Here is an 18,479-nt window from a genome sequence, read left to right as displayed (position 1 = left end):
AGTGTATTTATAATTGTGTATGTTTGCAATTGACAACATGGTGTGAATATTAGTGCTTCGCAGGCAGAGCGTTGCATCACCGAGTGTGCCGTCCCTCGGATTGACGTTAAGCCGGCTGTCCCAAGCTGGTGGATGGTGTTAAGAATCGCAAGGTGTCCTTCGATGAGGAGTCGGTGAGTTATCGCTGGAACCCTGGACAAATTGCAAATTGCTGCCGTGACTACACAAGGGGGAAGGCAATGGCAAACAACCCAACATCATCCTTGCCGTGACACTAATTAGACAGCACCAACACTCCATTAGCAGAGAATGTTAAACAGAAACATATATATTTGCTATATTCTTCTTGTGAGTTCTAATCTTTGTGTTTTGTCCAAATCCATCCATAACTTTTTGAGATATCCGGCTCTTTGCTGATGACTCCACCCTCTGCGGTACCGTCATCTCTCATCCCTCTGATCGGCTGGCAGCAGCCTCTTCACTCTCTGCAGACCTGGATAGAATCACAAGCTGGTCAAACACTTGTAATATGTCTGTCAATCCTGACAAATCTCACACCCTCACCATGTCTCTTTGAAAGGATCGTCTGGACCCCCCCCCCCCCCACCCCAAATCTACTTTCTCAACAATCCCCTTGAAGAAGCCCTTCATTCAAGCTTTTGGACCTCACTGTCTGCCGTGATCTTTCCTGGGAAAGCCACATCTCCAAGCTGGCCTCCAAAGACAGCCACCGACTGGACATCCTATGTCGTGCAAAGTCCTTCTTTGGCACACCCGAGCTTCAAACCACTTTCAAAGCTTTCATCCACAGCCTGATGGAGTACTGCTCCCTCCTCCAGGCTGGTGCTCCTGCCTGACACCTAGCTCGACTTCAGCTGTGGAAACCAAGGCTTTGAGGATCATTGCTGTCTCCCGCGATGAAGCTGAGTCTTTGGATCTCTCACTCTCTCACCGCAAGCAGGTCGGTGGTCTTTCTGTCTTCTACCATCTCCTCACTGACCTTGCACCCCCTGCTTTGTCTGTGACCTGCCCTCCTCCACCCCCCCCCGCCCCCTATATTTTCTCAGAATGCTGAAGTCCTCCAAAAATCCCTTCTGGTGAAATTGCCAAAAATCAAGAATCACTGCTCACCTTCACTCTTTCATTCCTCGTTTTTTTCCCCCACCTCGAGAACAAACTCCGACAATAATTTCAATCCCACTCCTCCATCCAGGTCTTCAAAACAGCTGTTCACCACCATCTCTCATCTTGCCCCATCCAAAATCATGATCCTTTCTACCGACTTAATCCACCCCAAACCCACCTCCTTCAAATTCCCTGTTTTCCTTCCTGAAAGTCCCTGTAGTGTCCATCTTGTTTACCCCATGTACACCACCCAATCCCTCTCCCTTCCACAGATCTCCTATTGTCTCTCTTCCCCACGATTTTGTGTTTCTCTCCTACGCCCCTTTAGTCTCCTGCCTTGTTGTATGTTTCTGTGTATTAGCTCTTACAAGAGCCTCGACTTAGTATACAAACCCCCCCCCCCCAAAAAAAAAAAAAAACTGTGAAACAAACAGGGGTGAAACATAACCTCGTCCACCTTCGATGGCAGAGGTAAATATCGAATAACGACTCCCTCAGCACATCAATTCCACATCTATCAAAGGCATTTTAAACCTTGGCCTGGAAATTCCATGTGAACTGCTCCGAATGAAGTCTCATTGAAAGGGTAAAAATTGCAGCTCAGGACAACCCCTTACAGATTGATGTCGAGGGTTAGGCTCGATGATGGGAACCTCCTCATCTGGTGTAATTGTGGTGTGGTGCAGTGTCATTGGAGGAGATTTTAAAACATCCCAGACAAGCTGAAAAACAACCATTTAGGCTAAGTGTCACTGCTGTCAGAACAGGTGACATTAGCTTCGGGAAGTGGTGATCCAAATTGACTCCTCAGTTATTCTAAAGGAAGCACCATGGTTGGAATGATGAATTTACATTGAGGGACAACCACACCTCTCATTGCTCTTGGTCCTTTACTCATAGCGGAAAAGACTGTTTTGAGACCAGTTATTTGGGCCCAGAATTGTGGTCAAGCATGCCATCTGCTGGTCATTTCTGCATGTTTGTGTTTTTTTCAATACAGTGCCTCGGCTTATGCGAGAGCAAGGCTCATGTAACAATGAGGGTGGGTGGACATGATGGCAGAGACACCCAGACTGAGGATACCCAGGCAAAAATGGCGTCCTCTTACAATAGTTATTTCTTAGGACTACTGTCGGTGGACGGAGGTTATGTTTTCACTCACCCCTGTCTGTTTGTTTGTCTGTGAGCAGGATATCTCAAAAAGTTGTGGGCCGATTCAGACGACATTCGGAGAACAAGTAGAGTGTGTGACATGGACGAATTGATTAGGTTTTGGTTAAGATCTAGATACTATAATTAACCTCCGCCATCGAAGATCGGAGGTTACTGTTTTCACCCCTTTCTGTTTGTTTGTTTGTTTGTTTGTTTGTGAACAGTATTACGGAAAAACTCCTCGACGGATTTCGACGAAACTTTGTGGGGGGGGGGGTTAGGTATGGTCCAAGGATCATGCCATTAAATTTTGGACTTCCCCCCCCCCCAAAAAAAAATTGTTAGAGAAAAAAAATTTTTTTTTGCATTTCTACATGTTTTAAGTGATTTCCAACCACCCCCAAAAATGTTTTTTTACCCCCCCCCCAAAAATAAAGAATTTTTTTTTTGCATTTCTACATGTTTTAAGTGATTTCCAACCACCCCCAAAAAATGTTTTTTACCCCCCCCCCAAAAAAAATAGAGAATTTTTTTTGCATTTCTACATGTTTTAAGTGATTTCCAACCCCCTTCCCCAAAAAAAAAATTGAGAGAAATTTTTTTTTTGCATTTCTACATGTTTTAAGTGATTTCCAACCCCCCAAAAAAAATTGTTACACCCCAAAAAATAGAGAATTTTTTTTGCATTTCTACATGTTTTACGTGATTTCCAACCCCCTCCCCCAAAAAAAAAAAATTTTTTAACTTTTTTTTCAACAAAATATCGATTTTTTTTTTCATTTTTACATGTTTTAAGTGATTTCCAACCCCCCCCCCCCAAAAAAAAAATATTGGAGAAAAGAACTATAACTCTGTCAGCACTGTTGACATCATATTTAATGAATAAGATATAAGGTTCACTTGAGTGACCCAGCAGTATTGGCGGCGGAGGTTTTGCACTCTCCCGAGTGCTCCCCCTCTAGTTTTTAAAGTGATTCTTCACCATTCAGAGATCGGGCCAAGAAAACGATATGTAGTATAATATCTCCAAAAGTTGTGGACAGATTCTTACGAAACTTGGACAGATTGTGTGTGCGTGCGTGCATGCATGTGTGTGACAAAGAAGAATTGATTCAATTTTGGTGAAGATCCGGATCCAGATCCGAGATTTTAAAAAGATGATTCTTCTCGGCCATGGGCCAGATATGGTCCACGTGCACCAACCTTCAACCCCATATTTTTCTGAAGCCTTAGGGTCCCCTGAGCATGAATTCAACTGGTAACAGTGAATAAACTGCGATTCACTATCCATTTTCCAACCATATCTGATGGTAACCTCAAAATGTCAACTTTTCCTCAGTTTCGCACGTAAAAAATCCCCTGACTGATAAGATCTCTGCAGTTGCCCAATAAGCATTAATATTAACAAATTATATATCAAATGAAAGATTATCACATGCAGATTTTCAAAATAGAGTCATCTGTCAAATTTAATAGCGTTATGTTTGTCCCAAGAAGTGATGAAGAGGAGTACCTCTCCTTTCCTTTTGACAATTCAAATTCAACTCAGATATCTGAAATAATAACGTATATTCATGCTCATTTTACGTGACACAAACAAATAAATATTTCTGTGATATCGCAAATTTTACTCCCTTTCTATTGATACCAAAATTGTCCCACACCAACTAAAGCTGTACCAGGTATTACATCTTAAACATAAGTACATCACTGTTGCAACACCCAACATGTAGTCACCAGTAAGACGTAAGACTGAGAAAATATTCCTTACTTCACATAAATAATATAATTTATAAGTTTATTTAAGGAAAACAATTGAAATTTATTATGTCATTGTGCATGGATTACGCATAATATTCATTATCGCTGTCGTCAGCACTCTCCAATGCCTGCTCTATATCATCAAATGCATCCATATCTGAATCCTCATCAGAGTCAGTGTCATCAGGTGTGATTTCAGCAATGTCGGCCAGTTGCTGTGGGAGGACATCTCCTTCATACCATAGAGGATAAAGGTTACCATCCTTTTCCTCCCAACCATGTCCCTGACTGGCCTTCGGAATCTGTGGTTGTGGAATATGTGCAGTCTTCCAAATCCGTACTTGGTAGTTTACTCTCCAAATGTGCTGGGTAAGAGCTCGCTCACAAGGTGGTAAGTTAGCCATATCCACATTCCCTGAAGGCACAAGACGACTTTGCCTGGCACAGAGCTCGTTTATACGAATGAGTCGCAGATCATCAACTTTTGACACCTTTGACACTCTACCGTACATGGCACACGTGAAGGTGTCCAACTCATAAATGAGCTCATCAGGAATATCCCAAGCATCGCCCAGTTTCTCCAGAGTAGAGATATATTTTGGAAAGCGCAGAAGAGTTTTCACAGGTTTAAGTTTGCCAATTCCTCGGAAGGCACTGGTGGTGTCACAACCACTATAAGCATGGAATGCGATGAGAGCTGTGCGCTTTTCCTGGCCAAAATCTGTAGCTAGTTCACTGACATTTACCATCCTCTGCTTGTTGCCTTTACCTGTGTCAAACAGGACAGTTGTACCATGACCAGAGGCAGCATAGTGTAATAGGATGAAAAATACATCTGAGTCTGGACTTTTCACTTGGACAACTTGATAGTTTCTGAGTCTAGCATACTGAACATACAGTATCGTACGAGAGTCAGTTTCTTCCTGCGTTGATTTCAGCAGTGGTAGCTCCTCTCTAATTGTTGTTTGGCCATCAGCAGATGTGAGCAAATATGCGATGCCCTCACATACAAAGATCACTCGCCTTCCATGCAACCTTGATGCATCGTTATCACCACTCCAGAGCCGAAGCTGAAGTTTGATGAGCTGTATCTTGTTCTCATCATTTGACAGGAACAATTTCCAACCAGGTGGTCTCTTCGTGGCTTCACCTGTAAGTAAAAGCTTTTCTCCACAGCCCCGACGTCGCCTCTCCATCGACTTCACTGAATCAGGCAAATATTGATCAGTGCTAAATACCACATCTCCTGTTTTTACAATGATGTCAAACACTTTGTAAGAGACCTGACTAAAATGACTTGGTATTTCTTTCAGCTAATAGAAGCAAGCATTGCCATCATACAGAGTCAATGTTTCATTGGTTGGTGGTACATCAGCATCATTACAATTCTTGATCAGTTTTTGAAATGCCTTTGCTTTGTCAGTCTTAGCAAGATATCCATCAGCTGTAGCGATGCTGTATGGTACGGGAGTTCATGGATATGTCAACAGTTCTTTCATATCGACTTGTAAGCCCTGGTTTTGTGACTTTACAAAGAGTTGAAAGGCTACATGACCCTGTTGCTTGTACTGTATGACCTTATTCTTGGTTGTCTTCATCTTGGATACCTTGTTCATGTCACTCAGAGTTTTGAGGTTCAGTGTCTTCACAGGCTCAAAGAAATCTTTACTATTCTTCAGTCGAGCTTCAATAAATTCATCCCATGCTTTTTCACCAACAGCTTCAGCCTTTAGAACATCGTCTGAAACAGCATCAGATGCAGCACTTCCTGATGAGAGTATCAACAATTGATCATTTGTCTCTGTAGTGAAAGGATTAAGAAAACTTCCGATGGCATCTTTGGCCCTTTTCACCAACTTCTCTCCTTTTGTGACCCCTGCCGGACGTGTATCACAATGCTTTGTTCCCTCTCCACTGTCCAACATGTGAGCCATTCCAAGTGCAGCATCAACTTAGAAACCTTGCATGTGTTGTCCTAACCCATCTCTGGTAGGCCTGGTAGTTAGTGAGTAGTCCAGATGTACCTGCTGCACTGGTTCCAGCACCACCATGTGACTTAGCGTGCCTCATGAAGGTCTCCTCCATGGTTTTATTCATTGCACAACGATTGCCAGGGATAAAGGAGCATGCGACACTGATAGCTCCAAGCTCTTGATCAGTGATACTGCCCCTGAGTGTGAGTTGTCTATATTAGCCATGAACACAGAGAAATATGTCAGATACCTTGCATAGTTCTGTCCACTGAAACTGAAGAAGAGAGACGTCATGCGAATGATGGATGCAGCATACAAAATAAAGTTGTTTGTCTTTACGGCTTCAAGGTGTGGTAGAATTAAACAGACATGGTCCATGTATGACAACCACAGCTGGGCAGTCTTCCCCAAACGTCCATTTGCGACTCCTTTTTTGAATTCTGCATACTGCTCTATGAATTGGACAATGGAATTGCCCATAAAGACAGCATTCAAAGTATCTTGGCTGTGGGAATCTACTCGGGCACGTAGCTTATCTGATGATTCATCAGAGAAAGACGAGAACAGATCATCAATGCTTTTATCTTTGAGGTACTCCTCTATGAGCAATCTTTCAAGACATTCCAACATAATCTTGCGACAATGTAGGGCTCTGTCGTAGTGCTTCCCCGACATCACACCGCCCAAAGATCCTCCACTGATTAGTCCTGCTTCTCGGAAAACATCTGCTAACCCAGACCCAGCCATCTTTTTGGCAATCATCTTCATATAAGCACATACTAGGTAGAATGTGCCAATTAGAATTATGTGGCTCTCATACTTGTCTGGGGAGTTCCATAATAATGGGTAGGCCTTCAATCAAACTCCCAAGTCAAATGTCGTCATGACATAAGGCTGTCCAACTTCTCTGGTGGCCTCTTCAGCAGCACGCAAGCATTCTTGTATAGTTTTGTACTCCGTTATGGGATGGTTGATGACTGGATAATAATCTATAGTTGTCAGCTTTGTAGGAGTCTCGCCTGTCTCTGAGATGAAACCTGACCAGCCAGGAACCTGTGGTTTGTTCTTTGTCAACATCCTAATGATCATCCAAATCATTTTCACTTTACTTGAGTGCAACATTGCTTCTCCAGAACCTGGATAAAGTAGCTGATTAACTTTCAGCTTGGGACTCTGTCTTTTGGTGATATAGCAGTCAGGAAGTATAACTGTGTCCGTCAGATGTGGAGACCGCCTTTTACCCTTCTCTTGAGAAGGCATCTCTGGGCATTTTTCAACATCATCACCATCGACTTCTTGAAGCATGATTCCGTGGGCAGTATGGACTGACCCTTTACCTGTGAGGTCATTTATTAGTGAATCAAAGTTGTCAAGTTCCGAGTGGAATACAGCGGGCCCACATGGTGACCTGATGATCTGACTGGATAGCTGTGTTGATGACTGCATCACTGCCCCTGCTAGTGCTGTCTCCAGTTCCACCGTAAATGAATAACTCTCACAATGCCCCAACCTGTTCAAAAAAGTCACGAGCTTCTCACTCCTGTAAAGATGTCGTAGAGAAACACACATAAGGGATATGTTTTGAGAGTTTCCAAGATCCATTGGTAGCAGCGCGACAAATGTCTTACCCTATGGATTGAACAAGTCTCTGGATTCGAGGGGTAGTGGGTGTTGCCTTTCCAGTAAAAATGTAGCACAGCAGCTGTTGGAGAACATCTAGGTGCCATTTAGGATCCAGTGCCTTTGAAAAACCATCTAAAATGGACTGTCGTAATTGTGTACCTGTGGTCTCAATCATATCCATTGATGCCAACTGGAAGGCATGTTTCACTGCTGTATGGGTATCGATGTCTGAGCTGAACAAAATGTATGATTGGAACTTTCCCAGTCACAGAATGATAGCTTGTCTTTAAATGGTTCACGGCTTTCAAGTTTGTGTTTAAGCTTGCGGCTCTGGGAGTCTGGATTACTGTCTTCTAGGATAGTCTGATAGTTCACTGTCTTCTAGGATGACAATGTATCTTTTTCTCATATCAAGCAGCTTCAAAATTTTCAGATCTTGTAATACATCCTTCTGTACAATCTTACATACAGCTTCAAATGCCTTCTTATGAGCTGCTTCTAAATTTATCTGATAAATTTTTGTTTCTGGATTTGTACTTTGCCATTTCTCTGCTTTCTGCACGTATTGCATGCGGCAGTTCTTGTGGTATATCGCTTCACAAGCAAAGAGACCATGCCCCCTGGTTCTTGTTCGAAGTTTATCATCAGTTTTCTTCTCTGCCATCTCAAGCACTGACTTCCATCCATCATATTCAAACTGGCTGAGGTCCCGGCTCGTCCAGCTACCTTTAACTTTAATCTTTTTCCGATTCTCTGAACCACAGAAAATACAGTCAGGGTTGAATAATATAATCTTGTCACTTGAACTTGTGCGGCTCATGCGCCGTTGTGTAACATTTGTGGTCTGTGATGAACTTGCAGTACGTTTAAGCTTGTCAAGGTTCATTATGAAACGTTTGTAACACTGCCAGTGAAAGCCATGATGCTCTCCTATCAAATCAGGGATCAGGTCACATGCTTCCTTCATCATGCGGCAAGATGATGGAGGTTGAGCCAGTCGCATTTCTTTCACCTCCTGCAGTTTGGCCGGTTTCTTTTCTCCATCCTTATCTTCTGACAGCAAGTGTAATTCAACATATTTCAAACCCTTGATATGAACTATGCACACATGAACTACAGGAGGTTCGCCACTTGTATGTTTTCGTTTTGCTGGTGGCTCTTCCATCATGTCACTTCAATCAGAACACGTCACCTGGAAATAAATATTGATACGTAAATGCATGTAGCATAGATCTTATCAGTCAGGGGGGTTTTTCACGTGTGAAACTGACGAAAAGTTGACATTTTGAGGGCACCGTCAGATATGGTTGGAAAATGGATAGTGAGTCCCAGTTTATTCACTGGTACCAGTTGAATTCATGCTCAGGGGACCCGAAGGCTTCAGAAAAAATATGGGGTTGAAGGGTTGTTGGGGGCGGGGGGGGTGCACGTGGACCATATCTGGCCCATGGCCTATTCATCATTAAGTGATTGGGCTAAAAACAATATATAACACGATACATCAAAAAATTATGGACTCATTCACAGACGAAACTTGTTGGACAGGTTGACAAGGAGGAATTGGTTCGATTTTGGGGAAGATCCGGATCCAGACACGAGAATATTTTTTTTTAATCTAAGTGATTCTTCACCATTGAGAGATGGGGTCAAAAACAATTAAAAGCATGATATCTCAAATGGCTGCGGACAAGTTATGACAAAACTTGGTGGGATGTCTTGGGTCGATGACAAGAACAGGCCGATTCGATTTTGATTCAGATCCGGATCCCGATCCGGCCTAACAGTGGGATACAAAACGTAAACTCTTCAACCTGGCGGAGGTATGCACTCTAGTGAATGTCATTTTCGTTATAACTGCAACCAACTATGGTATACGAGAGTACAACTCTCATATACCGTAGTTCTAACCATACCATCTTTTCCGAGGATGACATAGTGATGTACACAAACCTCATCCTTTTGGCCACACAGGTAGAAAAGACAGTCTGCTCTAGAAGTCCTGGTTCAAGATTTGGAAAAGTGCCGATCATGGGGATCTGCACCATATCAGGCTGGGTCACAGTATCAGTGCAGTCAGATGGCAGTTGTATGAAGTTAAGTGTGAGCAAAGGTTTTAACCTTCAGAGTCGGAGGCCAAAGTTGATCAGGGCATTCCCATGGCGAGACCCGGCCGAGTGATCCTGCAATGCACGAGCTGCCTTTCCCTAATGTGGAAACCCAAAAAAGCAAAATTGAACAAGGCCACCAGGTGTGGGTTGCGTTTGCACCTCATCAGTGTGTGTGTGTGTGTGTGTGTGTGTGTGCGTGCGTGCGTGCGTGCGTGCGTGCGTGCGTGCGTGTGTGTGTGTGTGTGTGTGTGTGTGTGTGTGTGTGTGTGTGTGTGTGTGTGTGTGTGTGTGTGATGTTTTAATTTGTCTGGACAGAAATCTCGAGTACTGTCATGGTAAATAGTTGATATTATGTAAGGTATATTTTCAGTCATGCCTGGTGTTGGTTTAATTGATAGGGTGGTGGACTTGGGATCCTAGGATCCTGAGTTCAAATCCCACTCGGCTGTTGAATTAATACTAGGTGGGGTTGACTGTGCCTGTCATCCTTCCAAGGTCGGCAAAATGAGTGCCAGCTTGCTGGTATACTGTGTCGGATTGGCGACCCTTCCAGGATTATGTCCAAAAGCCAAGGAGACTGCTTTGGCAGCACCAACGCTCTGCACAGAGTATGTTCCCAATGGATGGATGGATGGATTTTCAGATGCAATTGCAAGGGATTCGTCACTCATCAATCCCTGTGATTAATTAACAACGAAAAGGTCATTTGGGCCATTGGGACTATTGAATGTTTTGCTTTTAGGGTAGCCAATTGGGCTTCTGGGACCATGTGGAGGCCTGACTTGTGACAACATGTGTAACACAGATTAATTAGTCAAAGTGTTGAGAATACCTACAGTATGTTGTTCCTGAAACTCTGCCAAAGACTTTTGAGGGTGGAGTTGACATTTATCTCAGGTTCATGGTGTGAGCTTGTACATTATCACACGCAGGGAATGACATTAGTATGCATCGTTGTGTGTACCTTTATTTGAATTGTAAAGACATTGGCAATTAGACAAATCAACGTCATAGACGAGATTTGAAGGTGGGATTCCAGCCTCATGAGCTATGCGTTAAGATGAGAATCACGAACAGGGATTAAAAGCATACACAAACATTGTTCAGGCTTTTAGTGTAGGGGAGAGCAGTGTAACATAGAACCTTGGGGAACGTGCTGCTGGTGGAGGCCCATCGTCTTGACAGAACATTAAGGCACTCATAACAAGTGACCCTTGTTCCCGTGGTTAAGAACCAATCCTGGACAGGTTGCCACTTTGTCACATGGTGTGGAAATTCCCTCCCTGAGCAGTCGTGGGTATCTAATCCACACCAGATAGGGCAATGCAAGAAGGCCTTACCTTCTCCATCAAATAGCCACTCAAAGAGGAATATGGACCACAGGGAACTCACTGCCACAGGAAAGAAATACTTTTAGAAGATATATTTGGTTCCTTTCATTATCCTTCATTTTGGATCAACTGAAATGTAAATATAACTATGTACAATATGTCGTCACAGCCCATACAATCAAAGACAGCTTGAGATTATGAAAGCCCTTCCAGTGGCCAATATCGATGATCCCTTTTCTCCACAATTAAAAACTGAAACTTATTATCAGACAGCCATTTATGAAAGTTGCCACACTTATGCTTCAGCATAATGTTTCATTTGCTACCACTCATTCCTGCTCATCTCAAGGCTCACAACTATGTTACAAGGTACCATTCCCACACTACATGTGTGATACAATTACAATGAAAATTGAATAATATCTACACACTTAATTTAAAATTGTCAGCTTATTTATTGAAAATTCTTCCCTGAAGACGATACGTACAATATCCATTAAAATTTGGAATATCATTTTGTATGCGCATGCATTGAAACTCTCATGGGAGGCAGTTTGGTTAATTTTGCATGTGACACCTGCTAAGGGTCCTGCATTAGGTTTGCTTGTTTTGTTTTTGTGGAACAAATGTTTTTGTAGTTTAGCTTGCAATGAAAATTGTAAAGGAGCAGAAGCTTAACATACAGTATGGCTGGTGGTGAGGACCATAGAGATTGTGGCCTCTAAATATATTGTTGCGAATTCGCGCCCGCCGGCGTGCGAACGGCCACGTGACTCGAATCGCAGCACGTCGCCCACCGGACGGACAATTCTGTCGTGACCCTCTCGGACTAACGCCGGGAGCTAGTCACGGGTGGGCCTTTCGACCTCACCACAATCGTGCCAATCGGCCACCCATGTAGGATAGGGTTGTTCGCCAAACTCGACCTACCTAAGTACCCACGCGGAAGGAAGACCGGACGATCGTACCTCGCCGCAGGCCGACTCCGGACACGAACCGCTTAAGCGGTCCGTTCCGTGCTATCGGGATAACCGAGCGGTGTTATCGTCGGCCTCGATGGTTCCGATTAATTATCGGGCGTTTTAAGCCCACTACGAATGAACCCTTTACGTGAAGCAAGATGGAGATTCAATAAAAGAAAAGACGAAGCGAAATGGGAAAACAGTTCAACATAATGCACATTTATTCCGCGGCACACGGAGAGCACACATATACAGCCAAACAGAATGCACATATATCAAATGCAACAAAAGAAACAATGACGCAGAGATACTAATATAACGAATACGCGTACACACGGCAGCACTTATACGGTTTTACTTCACAGACGGCGCCGACACACATTTACTCAAAAGCAAAGGAAAGAAGCCACCCTCATAGGCAAGGGGGCAGACGGGCCCGTAGGCCAATGTGTGCGCGGGACCCAAAGGAGCGGTCAGGTCCGCGAGACCGGGGGGGTCCTACCCGCGTCCTCGTGACGAGCCGCAAATGTGGCTGCGCGGCGGTGCCCCGACTTCTTGCTCCTTCGCGGGTTTCGTTGGCACCGCTTGGAGTGGGGTGGGAATGGGGCCCCCTTTTTGCACTATATCAGCGCGGGGGAAAGGGGGGGGATTGTTGATGCCCTGGGGTAAGGAGAATGGCTGGCTGGCTTGGGTCCCGCGACGAGCGATCCCACCGCGACCTCGTCGCCAACCGCCGTCTACCCTGCCTCGGACCCGAGCTCCTTGGACTCTTCCCCCAATTCTCCTCAGTCGACTGCAGAAAACCACCTTGACGCCTTCGCCTCCCGACTCCACTCCGCTCTCCAACCTGACTTGATTGCCTCGCAACAACTCCAACCAAAAACTAAGTCTCTGCGCAACAACTCCTCTCATTCGCCTCGCGCTCGCCGTTTTATAGGCCGGCAGGAGAAAACAATATGCAAATTTCCGGATCAGGATCTCCTCGAGGGCGGAGCCACGCTCGCCGATTGGACGGAGGAAAAGAGGCATGAATATCCCCTGATCCTAGAATTTGCATATCTCGATTCCAGACAGACACGCCTGGAGGTGGGGCCAAGCCGCCCCGCGCTTCCTAATTGGACGGATCAGAAGTGGGCGTGTAGCATTCCTGATCCGAATTCTCCTCGGAAAGGCCGCTATTTGCACTTGCGGCTTGGCGCGTATCTTGTATGAGCCCAGGACAGCCCGACACTCAGTGCTCACAGGTGGTGCGGGAATGGCCGTAGAAGGAGGGAGGTGAAGGTGGTGGAGGGTTTCCGGCGGTGGCCGATGGCCATGGTGCCGTTTGGAATGGCGGTGATGCGATGTTTGCGGGAGGGAGTTGTGAAGGTAAAGGTCGTGGCTGTTGGCGTTGTTGTTGTTGTCTGACGGTTAGAGCGTGGTTGGTTCAAAATAAAGATAGAACAGAAAAACGGCTATCTCAAAGCGTCGCAGCCCGAATGAATCACATTCATACCCTCTAAACAACGGGTTTGGGGCTAACTACACATGTACTTAAGAGATATCTCACCTACGGGACCTGAATGGTGGTTTGCGAATTTCCACAACCGTAACAATATAAATACAAATCATAAAAAAAATGTATCAGTGTTAAAGATTTGGATTTCAAGCTTCTGATATTATCAGTGTACTGTAATACTGTGTCTCAAGAAAGGACCATTCATTCCCCCCATCAGAAGTAGTCTTTCCATCTTTTTAATTCCCCTTGATTCTTCACTCCAGGACTTCAACTGATGAGTTGTTTTGAGTCCTCACTTTGATTTGTCATAACTCATCCACAACTTTTTGAGATTTCATGATGTATTTAGTTTTTGGCCCTATCTATCAATTCTAGAAATTAATCCTGTTTTTAACCTTTTGACCTTAAAATTAATGTGTTTGAATTCAGCAACCTGACATGAAAATGCTCTTCAAATTATAAGGCAATCCGATGAAAATTGAGGATTTCAGAAAATTTGGCCCAAATTGGCCTATTGGCTTACGTAGACCTTTTTGGTCGACCAAATTTTACAAAGCTTCAATGTGGGACTGTCGCAGGGTCGGTGACAATACTCCGAAAATTTCAGCACGATCAGTTGAGCGGTTTGGGATGGAGGCGAGTGGACAAACAAACAAACGAACAAACAAGCAGTCATAGACTGGTACTTACGAAATCGTCAACTTGACCTCTGACCTTGTCTAATAAAAGCTGTCTCTCGAGAAGGTAGCGACGCAAACCAGAAATTTCTATGATGATACTGTACCAAACCATCAAAAATCGAATGTTTTGGATGTTTGACCTCACTGTGACCTTGACCTTTGACCGATTTTGACCAAAATCTAATCAGCGCTAGCCATCACCCTCCTGAATCACGTGGTGTAATTTGACATTGGTAGCTTCTTCCGTTCTCGAGTTATCGTGCCTACAAACAAACAAACAAACAAACATACAAACAAACAAACAAGCAGTCATAGACTGGTACTTACGAAGTCGTCAACTTGACCTCTGACCTTGTCTAATAAAAGCTGTCTCTCGAGAAGGTCGAGACACAAACCAGAAGTTTCTACGATGATTATGTACCAAACCATCAATAATCGGATGTTTGACCTCACCGTGACCTTGACCTTTGACCGCTTTTGACCAAAATCTAATCAGCACTAGCCACCACCCTCCTGAATCACGTGGTGTAATTTGACATTGGTAGCTTCTTCCGTTCTCGAGTTATCATTTTTTGGATGTTTGACCTCACTGTGACCTTGACCTTTGACTGATTTTGACCAAAATCTAATCAGCACTAGCCATCACCCTCCTGAATCAGGTGGTGTAATTTGACGTTGATAGCTTCTTCCGTTCTCGAGTTATCTGTACCAAACCATCAAAAATCGATTATTTGACCTCACTGTAACCTTGACCTTTGACCGATTTTGACCAAAATCTAATCAGCACTAGCCATCACCCTCCTGAATCACGTGGTGTAATTTGACATTGGGAGCTTCTTCCGTTCTCGAGTTATCGTGCCTACAAACAAACAAACAAACAAACAGAAACGGAAGTCATCAATATACTTACAAAATCTTCAGATTTCGTAAGTAACAAGCCGGTAGGCGGCGATGGGTCGCCGAGCATGGAAACTATAAGATATCGAGTAAAATGGATGTCATATAGCGGATCGGGAATCACCTTAAGATTATGCATATCAAATCTCATCCAGTTCCATCTACTAATAACTACTCTATATCCATTTGAATGAAAAGTACCGAAAATGCGGTTTGAAATCGGAAATCCCCAAAGTTGGAGGGGGTACTGTGGGTGAACAAAGATCTAAATCAAAAATCCGGCTCGGTCGTTTGTGCACAATGTATTCCAGACGATTAATGTGAATTTTCATGACCATCTGACCATAACCCTAGGAGGAGTAGCATTTGGCGTGAAGACACCTCCAGCTCTCGCATATTTTCGATTTTTGCACGAATTGACCTTTGACCCCTGACCGAAGCGAAATCGGTCAATATGTCCTGAGGTGAAGTTGTAGTACTCATTGAGTACCATGAACCTGCAAAGTTTAATTTGTATCGATGCACTCACCTGGTCACTAGGGGGCCTTCAATTTTTGCGCATACCCAAATTGTAGGGGATGCTGCGGGTAAAGTATTCCATATATCACAAAAAAAACAGGAATATATTTGATAGAGCATCACCTGTAGATCATTCGTGCCAAATTTCATAACCCTACGTGGGATAATCGCTTTCGGAATTGATTTCGCATGAACGGTACCGATTTTGAATGTTTTTCAGTTGTTGCTAGGGAACCAAAGCGTACCTAGCAACCATCACAATTTCCAAGGCACTAGGTCATAAGATATACCTACCACCCGAGGTTGGTCAAAATCCACCCACGTTTACTACCAATTATGCTGATGACAAACGAACAAACATCCAAACAAACAGACAGAATTATTTTCACCTATTTTGGCGACCCAACAAATGAAAAATCGCTCATGGAGTGACAACTTGGCAAAACAGCCCAAAGTAGAATGCCAATCGGTGGAGCGCATACCTCCACCACGTAATGCCTGATCCATGAGAACATATCGGGCCCAATACATTTTTGAAATATCATGCTATACAGGACTATATCGTTTTTGGCCCAATCTCTCAATGGTGAAGAATCACTTTAAAGATTAAATAAACCAATGTCACCCGCGGGGTGACCCGTATCTTGCCAAAAGGTGACCACGTGTGACTTCTTTAAGGTCACACTGAGGTGAACAGAGCTGCTATCCACCAGGAGCGACTCCTTGAGGAATATCTGCCTACGAGAGATTCCGATGAGAATCGTTCAAAAGAGTAACCATGAAAAATATGCTTTTGCCTCATAACGTCACCAAATGACGTCATAATGTCTCAACCTTGACATATCTAGAAAGCACTCATCGAGGTGTTCAATTTGAGGTACTACACGATATGGTTCCTAAAACTTGAAAATTTGACCTTGGGGTCAAATATGTTTGACCTGAGGCGCTAACCATGAAGGTCAAGGCCAATCGCCACCAAAAATTAATCAGCTGAGCGCCAGACCATGAACTATATTTCCATGAAGTTTGAAGACGATCCGATCAAAATTACTCAAAAAATAAGGGTTTCGTCGACTCCCCTGATTTGTACCAAAGTGACCTTGACCTTTGACCTTGACCTTCAAAATTTTATGCGCTGAAAGGGACCTCTATAGGCCTCTGATATGCGAAGTTACAAAAATTTCCGATGATAACTGTGCTCTGCAGAATTTTTTATACGTGATTACAGACAAAAAAAAAACAAAAAAAAAAACATACAAGCTGACTAACATATCTTGCAAAACTTCGTGTTGGCAAGATAATAATTCTCGTATCCACATCTCGATTCGGATCTTCACCAAAATCGAATCAATTCGTCCTCGTCACACACCCAACCTGTCCACCAAGTTTCATCCGAATCCGTCCACAACTTCTTGAGATATCAAGTTATATATTGGATTAGCCCTATCTCTCAATGGTGAAGAATCACTTTATAATATAAATAATCGGATCCAGATTCGGACCTTCACCAAAATTGAATCACTTCTTCCTATTCACACACCTAACACGTCCACCAAGTTTCGTCCGAATCCGTCCACAACGGTTTTGACATATCGTGCTATATATCGTTTTTGGCCCCATCTCTCAATGGTAAAGAATCATTTAAAAAATTATAGTAGTCGGATCCGGATCAGGATCTTCACCAAAATCTAATCAGTTCGTCCTTGTCACACACCCAACTTGTCCACAAAATTTCATCTGGATCCGTCCACAACTTTTTGAGATATCCTGTACACAGACAAACAAACAAAGACAAACAAACAAAGACAAACAAACATGCCGGTTGGCAACATGGGTGGTCGCTATATAATTGCATACTAGTCATACAGTTTTTGACAGATCGGGCTGAAAACTTTTGACAAAGAGGTTGATTATAGTGCGTATAAAAGTGCGGAAGCCGATTTTTGATTTTCGAAAAAAATATATATAAAAATATTTTTTCTGATTTTTTTCAGAAATTTCAAAGTCCCGTTGCTAGGCAACGGTAGCGTCCATAGCAACGGTGCTCAAAAGCATACAACTAGATCCTGGTATGAACCTACCAGTCAAGTTTCATCAAAATTGGTTGACTCTGGCCTCCAGAGCTGTCCATTACATACAAACAAACAGACGGACATACAGACAGACGGAAAACCTGAGAATAACGATAGTCTTGTGACCACCCAGCAGAAAGGGGTGAAAACATAACCTCCTTCACCTTTAGTGGCAGAAGTAAACATTACAAAGTGCAAGAGGTGACGATCAAGAATGGCAAAAAAAAAAAACAAGTGGGTGTATACATACTGTTGCAGGGCCGGACGTCGGCCGCGAGCACGGCTGCGTGATGGAGCTGCAGCGTCCAGAGGAAGTTTTGCACCAAAGGTCATAATCCTTGACCTTTGACCTTTAAAGTTCACAAAGGTCAAATTTTCAAAGTTGTGGGAATCGAACCGGGTTTTCGACCTTCTTCGACGAACTAACTCCATTGAGCTATAGCACGTATCCTGTTTCCTTATTTTAATGTCCACAACATTGTTTTGTGACCTTTAAAGGTTATGCAAAGGTCAAATTTTTAAAGTTGTTGAACTAAACCAGGTTTTCGACATTTTGCCGCTAATAACCCGTCACTCGTACCACATCATGTTGATCATTTTTATAACTTGGTCAAACATTATCACATTGTCTCATCCTTGACTTCTGAAACAATCTACATCGTCAAATCCCGCTCGTGAACCATCGTCGTCTTCTGACTTGTATACTTTAATTCGTCTGTGAGAGTGGATCGTGTTTCCAAATCAAGGCATGTTTGAATAGGCCGAACAAAATGGCGAT

General features: G+C 43.5%; 1 protein-coding gene and 1 pseudogene across 2 annotated transcripts in view; one reads left to right on the top strand and one right to left on the bottom strand.

Moving 5' to 3' along the window:
- Nucleotides 1-942: 942 nt before the first annotated feature.
- Nucleotides 943-18,479, top strand: part of LOC147018980 (SLIT-ROBO Rho GTPase-activating protein 1-like) — a 156,306-nt gene continuing 138,769 nt past the window's right edge. For both annotated transcript variants that reach the window (XM_085899117.1, XM_085899121.1), the window contains exon 1: nt 943-961. The gene's annotated coding sequence lies outside the window, so the exon portion shown is untranslated. The remainder of the gene's footprint in view (nt 962-18,479) is intronic.
- LOC147018982 (uncharacterized) lies at nt 3,573-5,972 on the bottom strand (annotated as a pseudogene).

This window comes from Eptatretus burgeri, chromosome 10, assembly GCF_056783735.1.
Source record: "Eptatretus burgeri isolate ZD-2024b chromosome 10, Ebu_testis_v1, whole genome shotgun sequence".
NCBI classification, from domain to species: Eukaryota; Metazoa; Chordata; class Myxini; order Myxiniformes; family Myxinidae; genus Eptatretus; species Eptatretus burgeri.
Note: the sequence above shows the minus strand (reverse complement) of the source record. Positions and strands in the feature narration are given on the sequence as shown.